Here is a 10,406-nt window from a genome sequence, read left to right as displayed (position 1 = left end):
ATGAGTACCTGTGGGGACAATCATTTTTGTCCCCTAAGACCTAAGACTTGAAGTTCCTTCCCTTGAACAGTGAGAGGGAAACCTCAGGTGAGCTAGGATATAATAATTTAATAATAATAATTAATAAAATAATAATTTGGGGAGATGGCAGCATTGGGTAGTGAACTCGGGTCCTCAAGCAGTTCAGGCAAGAGCTCTGTGCTGAGCTCCATCCTTGAATTTTTACCTCTTCTACGATATTATTCCCTCCTGAAGCGTTCTGACTTTCCAATGCGGAACATCTGTCCCTATCCGGGGTCCCTTGTTGTATTTGCCTGGGAAGGCTAAAAAGACAGACCCACCTTTGTCTTGTCCTCCTAGCTCCTGCAGAAAGATTGGCCACCCGTGGCAATGGCTGTGTAGGGGTGGGGATGATGGCACTGTAACCCACTGCAAAAGAAAAATCCAGCCCTGGAGGAACCAAAGAAACTACGTCTAAAAGGCATCTCCCATCTGCAAGCCTGAAAAGGCTTCTTCCGAAAGAGAGGCGGAGGGAAGGCAGACAGCTGAGCTGCATGGCTCTTGCATTAATTACACTGCATTCGTAGCAGCAAGACATTCGGTTAGGCAATTCTGATGTAATGGAGGGTACAACAGCTCATGATAGATAGTGTGTGCATTGGAAGCATAAGGCTCTTAGTGGGATTCCCCAAAACTTTTACACATCTCCAAAAAGATCACCCCATTTTTGGATCCGAAAAGGAATCATCAATATAAGATGGTTTACTTGTGTGTTTGTGTGCGCTCGTGTGTTAGGGTTCGTGTCCGTGACTGGAGGTGCCGAGGAAGCTGGAGGAGCTGAGGTTACAGCCGGATGCCCAATGAGGGTGCTAGGAACAGAATTCAGGTGCTCTGCAAGAGCAGTGCGCCATCCTAACCTCCAAGCCATCTTGCCAGCCCTTAACACAATGTTTAAATCCTAGAATAATTTATGTTGAGAAGAACGCGTTAATGTATCGCTATCCTTTGCTAGGAGAGACCCAGAAACCGCAGATCTTTGCTTTAATTAGATCTTCTCTCTTGATGGTAGTTTGACGTTTCTACCACCAGGTGGCAATGTCCTACTGCCTTCGGTCTCTACGCTGGGTACGCTGGAGAAGTCAGGTTAGTCTCTTCTAAATACACATAATAGACACTTGCTTAAAAGTGAAAACAGAATTCAGGGCAAACTCTGAGAAATTGAGCAGTGGCTGCCTCTTCCTCCCTTTTTTGTTTTCTCTGTCTTTGGTTTCCATAGGAATCTGTGTTTGGCCAGCAACTTGGAATCCATTTTTGCTCCTCCTGGCAACAGTAGAAATAGCAATTATTGAAAACTAGGGAGAATGTGGTAAATTTGAACAAGGGATGCCTACAGACACAGAAGGCATGATGGGGAGGTAGGGAAGGCTAGGCTACATAGAGAGCCATAAAAGGCAGATAATGCTCTTTAGCACTAAAAAGAAAAAGAGAGGAATCAGTTGGCTTAGGTTTTTTTGGTTTTTTGGGTTTTTTTGTTTTTGTTTTTGGAGGAGTTGTTTTGTTTTGTTTGCTCTCATGGACTGGCCAGTCACCAAAATACTTAGTAAGTAAGAGACTCTAGATCGGGCTGGAGAGATGGCTCAGCGGTTAAGAGCACTGACTGCTCCTCCAAAGGTCCTGGATTCAAATTCTAGCAACCACATGGTGGCTCACAACCATCTGTAATGAGATCTGACTCCCTTTATGGAGTGTCTGAAGACAGCTACAGTGTACTCATCTATAATAAATAAGTTAATTTTAAAAAAAGAGAGACTCTAGATCAGTAAAAAAACAAAAAAACAAAAACAAAAACAAAAACAAAAAAACAGTTTACAGAGCACACCGAACACCCAGCGTTGACTCTGCGAATCATGTACACAAATACACACAAATAACAATTAATTTCCAAATTTAACCATGTAAAGTCATTGTGATCTGCCTTTAATCTCTTAAGCTAGAAAGTAGTGAACTTTCCTTTCTCTGAAGATGGGAAGACCCATGAAGTTAGCTATGAAATGCAGTGAGTTTGGAAGACTACGGGGGGGGGGGGGGCGATCAAATGCTTGCACTGAATTCTCTAAATCTCTGCCACAATCCTGTAAAGTAAGTGCTAATAGCAATTTGATAGGAAGAAACTAAGACCCCTAGAGGTTAAGGAAAATGTCTGGGAAATGCAGATGGTAAGAGGGGGTGATTTAAGTTTAAGCCAATCTGCAGAATCTCCATTGTACCCTGAGCAGACTTGGTTGTAAATAAATGTGCTACAGTTTCAGTTCCATAATTTATGGCTTGCTACTTTAGGTCAATATCTATAGCATGGTACATCTCTGTAAAGAAAAAAAAATGAAAATAAAGGATAGGAAAAAAAAAAAACTTCTCTTGGGGCTGGAGAGATGGCTCAGTGGTTAAGAGCACTGACTGCTCTTCCAAAGGTCCTGAGTTCAATTCCCAGCATCAGCATGGTGGCTCACAACTATCTGTAATGGAGTTTGATGACCTTTTCTGGTATGCAAATGTACATGCAGGCAAATACTCATATATATAAATAAATAAATCTTTAAAAAAAAACTTCTCTTGCATAACATTCCTATTTTCTCAGGGCCTCTTCTCCATCCCCTTTTCTATCAGACTCCTACTAATTAACAGACACACACACACACCCCATTACTACCACCACTCAACCAAAAAAAAAATAGTGGAAGTTATTAAATAAAATAGAAAAAAAATGTCCTACTAAACATAGACATATGACCTGGTCATCGAGTCTCTTCCGTGTCATGTCCAGTCTTTATCCTCAGATCCACTGCCCCTCTCCCCACTTCTGTCTACTTCCCCATGTCCCTGACACCCTGTCCCGAAGTGTAATCACAGCCAGGCCTGTCGGCTCACTCCAGAAATCCCAGCACCTAAGAAACTGAGCTATGAAGATTGCCACTTGGTTTGAGGCCAACCTGGGCTACACAGTGAATTCCAGGCCAGCCTGGGTTAAAGAGTCATCTATCTCCTACAAAACAATCTTCTAACAACTGTCACTGCCTCCAGAATTTCTATGGGGTCACTGGCTCCTGGCTTGTCTTGCCTGTTGGGATACCCCAAGAAGTATTCTATCCCTGCTTACAGAGAGGGTACCCCTGGTTTCTCAAAAGTATGGATGTCAGCCATCACTGGAAAAAGAGGCCCATTGGTCATGCAAACTTTATGTGCCCCAGTACAGGGGAACGCCAGGGCCAAAAAGTGGGAGTGGGTGGGTAGGGGAGTGGGGGGGGAGCATATGGGGGACTTTTGGGATAGCATTGGAAATGTAAATGAGGAAAATACCTAATAAAAAATATTAAAAAAGAAAAAAAAAGAAAGTATGGATGTGAGGATCATGGAAACAGCGGCTCTCACTTATGCTTGTGCTCTGCACTGCTACAATGCTACACCCACCTGATGCTAATGGGTGACCGAGGTGATGACTGGGAGCAGGAGACTGAACCCAGGACTGCGTATTCAGAGCACACTGCTACAATGCTGCTCCCACCGCAGCTGGGTGATCCAGCGCTTTCTGAGATGTCTTCCTGTGTTGAGGCCCCAGGGCTGGGGTACTGGGGTGCAGCTGGACTCACCCCATCCCCTTTCTTTTCTCTCTTTTTCTCTCCTTTTCCTTCTTTTTTTTGGGGGGGGGTGTTTTGTTTTGTTTTGTTTGGTTTGGTTTGGTTTGGTTTTCGAGACAGGGTTTCTCTGTATAGCCATGACTGTCCTGGAACTCACTTTGTAGACCACAGGCTGGCCTCGAACTCAGAAATCCACCTGCCTCTGCCTCCCAAGTGCTGGGATTAAAGGCATGCGCCACCACTGCCCAGCTGCCCAGCTTTTCCTTCTTTTCTTTCTTTCTTTTTTTTTTTTTTTTTTTTTTTTTTTTTTTTGAGACAGGATCTTACTGCGTAACCCTGATTGGCCTGGAACTTACCCTGTAGACCAGGCTGACCTCAAAGTCGCAGACATCTTCCTGCCTCTGCCTCTCTAATCTGGGATTAAAGATGTATGCCACCATACCATGCTCCAATTTTTTTTTTTTTTTTTTGGTTTTTCGAGACAGGGTTTCTATGTGTAGCCCTGGCTGTCCTGGCACTCACTCTGTAGACCAGGCTGGCCTCGAACTCAGAAATCCACCTGCCTCTGCCTCCCGAGTGCTGGGATTAAAGGCATGCGCCACCACGCCCGGCTCATGCTCCAATTTTTAAATGCTTTCATTTTTTTTATAGCATGGGCATTAGGGGCTGGAGATGTAGCTCAACTGGTAGGATGTTTATATAGCATTCATGAGAACTTGGGTTCAATGCCCAGTCCCCAGTAAAATCTGGAGTGGTGGTATAATTAGTGAAATCTCACCACCCAGGAGGTAGAGCAAAAGAATCCAAGTTCAAGGTCATACTTAACTACATTTTAAGGCCGGCCTGAGATCCTGTCTCAAAACTAGCAACAATAGTAACTATTATTATTACTTATTTTATAAGATTGTATCAATAAAAACAACAAAGAGATACCATCAAAAGATTGAAGTCCAGCCTTAATCCCAGCACTCAGGAGGCAGAGGCAGGTAGATCCATGAGCCAATTCTAGGCCAGCCATGGCTACATTGACTCTATCCAAAACAAAAAACTATAAAGTCCAATTACAAAATCGATGCATAAGGCTAGAAAAGAGGCTCAATGGTAGAGTGTTTACCATACTAAAAATGAGCAAGGTTCCAGGTTCCATCTGCAGCACTAGAAATGTTTAAGAACTACACACTAGTCATCCCGTCATGGTGGCGCACGCCTTTAATCCCAGCACTCAGAAGGCAGAAGTAGGCAGATCTCTGTGAGTTTGAGACCAGCTTGGTTTACAGAGCTAGTTCAAGGACAGCCAGGATGCACAGAGAAACCCTGTCACCAAAAACAAAACAGAAAAAACATTTTTCAGTGCTTTTACAATACTTCCGAGCTGCCACCACCAAAACAAAAACCCTTTACCCATGATAAACAATTAAACTCACTGGGACACACACTCACACATGCAAACACACATACAGAGTCATAGATGCACAGAAACACACATACACTAATACACACACATGCATACACACTAACACATAAGCGTGCGCGCACACGTGTGCGCACGCACACACATACACACACACACACACACACACACACACACGGAAGTCTGACTAGTCTGGAAGAGGAAGATCAGGAGGAGGGGGAGCACAAGAAAGGGTTGGGGGTTTTAATTGTTGTTATTATTGAATCATTTGAAGTGGAAAGAGCAACCCTAAATCTGGATCTTTTGGGGTAAGAGACCCTCCTTCTGGGGCACACCTTCTGGTCACAGCCTGTATAAAGGATGTGGGAAGAAGGAATGCTGGCCTTTCCCTGCTTGCCCTCACTCTTATTGGCACATTCATTCCTTCACTGTCATTAGAGCCCACTTCTGCAGTATTAAGACCATCTGTGATACCAAGCCTCGGAAACCAAACAACAGTTGGCTTCTTGGGTTGGAGAGGCAGCCTTTGTCAGAATAGTGAGACCACAGGCTATAAGCCACTCTAATATATCACAAGTGTGTGTGTGTGTGTCTTGAAAAACCAAAAAAAAAAAAAATTGCATTTAAAGTATTGACTACTAGGAATTAGATATCAGCAACAATAGTCCCAGCATTTAGGAAAGGGGGCATGCTTCAGCGGGAGAGGGCATGCTTAGCAGATACTTAAAGCCTCAATCTAAAAATCAATGCCCAGCACAAAAAGAGAACAGGAATTTTTTCAGTAACTAGTTAGTCACCGAAGGCTTTCTTTCCCAGAAGGGGTCTCTAAAATAGAATGGAATTTGTGTGTGCGTGTGTGTGTGTGTGTGGTTTCTTCCTGACAGATTTCTCTGTATAGTCCTGGCTGTCCTGGAACTCACTCTGTAGACCAGGCTGGCCTCGAACTCAGAAATCCACCTGCCTCTACCTCCCAAGTGCTGGGATTAAAGGTGTGCGCCACCACTGCCAGGCTAGATCCATTCTTATCTCTCTGTATAAAGCTCAAGTCCAGGTGGATCAAGGATCTCCACATAAAACCAGAGGCACTGAAACTAATAGAAGAGAAAGTGGGAAGGAGCCTCAAACACATGGCCACAGGGGAAATTTTCCTGAGCAGAACACCAATGGCTTATGCTCTAAGATGAGAATTGACAAATGGGACCTCATAAAATTGCAAAGCTTCTGTAAGGCAAAGGGCACTGGTTTCTCTTTCTTTGTTGTTGTTGTTGTTGTTGTTGTTGTTGTTGTTGTTGTTCGAGACAGGGTTTCTCTGTGTAGCCCTGGCTGTCCTGGAACTCACTTTGTAGACCAGGCTGGTCTCGAACTCAGAAATCCACCTGCCTCTGCCTCCCGAGTGCTGGGACTAAAGGCGTGCGCCACCACACCTGGCTTGATTTCTTTTTCTATCATGCAGGCATACATGCAAATAGAGCACACATATACATAAAATACATAAATAAATAAGCCTTTAAAGAAATAAAAATTAAAAAAGAAGGTGAAAATGTCTATCTTCCCAAAAAGCAATCTACAGATACAATGTAATTCCCATCAAAATGTCAACACAATTCTTTACAGACCTTGAAAGAGCAATCTTCAACTTCATATGGAAAAGCAAAAAACCCAGGATAGCTAAAACAATCCTGAGCAATAAAAGAATCTGGAGTAATTACCATCCCAGATCTTAAGCTTGTACTATAGAGCAATATGAATGATAATAGCTCCGTGGTATTGGTACAAAAACAGACAGGTTCATCAGTGGAATCAAATCAAAGACCCAGAAATAACCCCACACACCTATGAACACTTGACTTTTGACAAAGAGGCTAAAAACATCCAATGGAAAAAAGAAAGCATCTTTAACAAATGGTACTGGTTTGACTGAATGTCTGCATGTAGAAGAATGCAAATAGATCTATATCTACCACCCTGCACAAAACCCAAGTCCAAGTGGATCGGGGACCTCAACATAACACTGGACACACTAAATCTAATAGAAGAGAAAGTGGGAAATAGCCTTGAATTCATTGGTATAGGAGACAATGTCCTGAAAAGAACACCAATGGCTCAGGCTCCAAGAACAACAATTAATAAATGGGACCTCATGAGACTGAAAAGCTTCTGTAAGGCAAGGGACACTGTCAATAGGAAAAATGGCAGCCTACGGATTGGGACAAGTAGAATCTTCACTAATCCTACACCCAATAGAGAGCCAACATCCACAGCATATGAAGAACTCCAGAAGTTAGACACCAACAAACCAAATGATCCAAGTGTGGCCTCTGGGAGTTTGAGTTTGAGGCCTAGCCAGAGCTACAGTTAAAAAAAAAAAGGAGGAGGAGGAGGAGGAGGCGGCGGAGGAGGAGGAGGAGGAGGAGGCGGAGGAGGGCTAATGAGACCCTAGGAAATGTAAAATGGTCTGGAAACCATGGTATGGGTTCTTGGTGTTCAGATGAGCCTAGAAAAGACAAGCCCAGCAGGCAGGAATGTCTGGTTACCAAGAAGCAGCAGGGGGTTTAGTCTGTGTTGTTTCAGAAAAGAAGACTGGGGAAGAAGTGACAAATAGGCACAGTGCTCCACAAAGGAGCCAGACACACCTCATTATTATTGCTTGTGTATGGGTGTGTGTGTGTTTCTGTGTGTCTCTGTGTAAGATGTATATGTGTACTGTGTATATGTGTTCATGCATACATATAAGAGTGGATTTGTCTGGTCCATGTGTATATGATGTGAGTATTGATGTACATGTATATGTGTTTGTGTGTATGATGTGTGTGTATGTGTGTGTAAGTGCATATATGTGTGCGTGTATGATACATGTGTGAGTGTGGGTACCACAGCATGCATGTGAAGGTGAGAGAACAACTTTTGGGAGTTATTCTGTCCCACCACAGGTTTCAGCAACTGACCTGGGATCATTAGACTCATACAGTAGGTGTGTTTTACCCCATGAACTATTTTTCTGGCCCCTTCATATACATTTTAGCAAATCCAGAAACAAGCTTTATACACAAATGAGGGAACTGGCTTATGCTCAAGCAGTCTGACTTGGGGGAACTAGCAACCTTAACAATACTATAAGCCAGTGCTAGAACTCATTAGACCGATAGACAACAAGGAAACCCAAACTGGAAATGCTGATAAATATTAGAAAATATCGTATAGAATCTCAAAACTACCAGCTTCTCATCTAGAATATCCCCCAAACCTCAGGCTGCCAGGGGGATCAAATAGTGCCAGTGGTGGAAAAAGTCTCATTTTCCTATTGTGTATCATTTCCAGTGCCCTTGAGTACCTCTTCAGGGTCTTGGAAACTAAGTCCTTAGTTACATTTTCCAAGAATTAGATCACAGATTGAAGGAGAAAGATTGCTACACTCATGTTTTCTTGTCACAGGTCTCTTCCTTTTTTCCATTTCTATCTCTCCTTTCATTCTTTCTCTCCTGTCCTTTCTTTCCTTCTCCCTCCCTCTTTCCCCTTCCCCTCCCCTCTCCACTTCACCACACACAGAAATCCCTTTTGAAAGGGGCTTTTTTTCCAACTCAGTGAAGTAAAGTCTTTGCCCCTTTGTGGGGAAGGCTCATTAACATTCCCTCAGCAGCATCTCTTCAAGGATTCTACTTTTGTAATTCCGAAGGGAGGTCAAGAGGCCACAATGGAGAGGTAAAAAAGAGAAAAAAAAAATGTGGTAAAGAGGAGGAGGTGGAAGAATGGAGAGGAGGGGAAAGAGACCTTCCTTTCATAATAAGGCCGGCAAAAAGAGGGAAAATAGGAAAAGATGAAGATGGCCGAGACTCAGAAAAAAGACAAATACGGGTCCCCAAGTATGCCCTTTTAGATGTCACACAGATGTCTGAGAAAAGCAGAATGCCATGTGTGTGCTCTTCTTTTTCTTCCTCACGAAGGGAATAAACGGTGCAAACAACAGGAAGAGGGTAACAGGACACAGTCCATTTCCTTGAAAAGCTAGAATCTTTCCTGCCTCACCTACAATGGTCCACTAAAATATGTGTTAAAATGTGAGGAGCAGGACTTCGAAAAACAGAGAGTGAGGCAGCCGCTCAGGACCTGACACTAAACATCTGGTAAAATAGCAGAGATTCTGGGAACTCCACAAACAGGGAGCAATGAGTTGCCAAACATCTCCACAAGTGGCATCTTCCTCCTCCTCAATTCTAGCATCCATCGCTTCTAGCACCAGCTGCCTTCTTTCTCTCTTTTAGTATTTGTCACACTAGCCCGGACTTGTCGAGACAACAGAACTTTGCATCATCAACATAAAAGGAAAAAATAATGCTTTTCTAATTGGTGTTTCAAATGTTGTCCTGCCTGAGCCAGAAGAGAAAATGTATACACAGTTAAACAAGGGAATTCGGATACTATGACTAGAGGATAGGGCATGACTGGGATATTCTAGACCCAATACTACTCGCCGGGGGAAGATGCTATAATTAGAAGTTAAAGAACAAAGCCGGGCATGATGGCTCACACCTTTAGTCCCAGCACTCAGGAGGCAGAGGCAGGCAGATTTCTGAGTCTGAGGCCAGCCTGGACTACAAAGTGAGTTCCAGGACAGCCAGGGCTACACAGAGAAACTCTGTCTTGAAAAACAAAGAAGGGGGCTGGAGAGATGGCTCAGTGGTTAAGAGCACTGACTGCTCTTCCAGAGGTCCTGAGTTCAATTCCCAGCAACCACATGGTGGCTCACAACCATCTATAGTGAGATATGACCCCCTCTTCTGGGGTATCTGAAGATAGCTACAGTGTACTTACATATAATAAATAAATAAGTCTTTAAAAATAAAAAAAAATAAAAAAAAAAGAAAAACAAAGAAGAAGAAGAAGAAGAAGAAGAAGAAGTTGTTGTTAAAGAACAATAGGGTAGATGACTGGAGGCTTATGGCTGAGGCTGAGTTAATTTTTTAAAATTAGTGGGTGGTGGTTTATGCTGATAAATACTGTGCTCTAATGGTCAAGGCAGGAGGACTGCTGTGAGTTCCAGGCCAGTTTAGATTGCAGAGTGAATTCCAAGTTAGCCTGGGCTACGGAGTAAAAGTCCTATCTCAAAACAACAACAACAACAACCTGTTATTGTTTTTCTGACTAAGCATCTATACGTGTAGCTGGTGCTAACCTTAAATTTAGGAGCTCCTAAATTCTTGGGTATTAAGAATGCAGATACGCAACAGTGTGCCCAGCTGGGTGAATTCCTTCTTTTTGTTTTTCCCTTTTGGTGATGGGGATTAAACTAAAGCCATTCACTGCGCTAGGCAAATGCTCTGCTGGTAAACTGCAGCACAGCCTACCTGCCAGATTATTTAAAAGGT

The sequence above is a fragment of the Mus musculus genome, chromosome 14, assembly GCF_000001635.26.
Source record: "Mus musculus strain C57BL/6J chromosome 14, GRCm38.p6 C57BL/6J".
Lineage (NCBI taxonomy): Eukaryota > Metazoa > Chordata > Mammalia > Rodentia > Muridae > Mus > Mus musculus.
The sequence above is the reverse complement of the archived record's forward strand: the minus strand, read 5'-3'. Positions refer to the sequence as shown.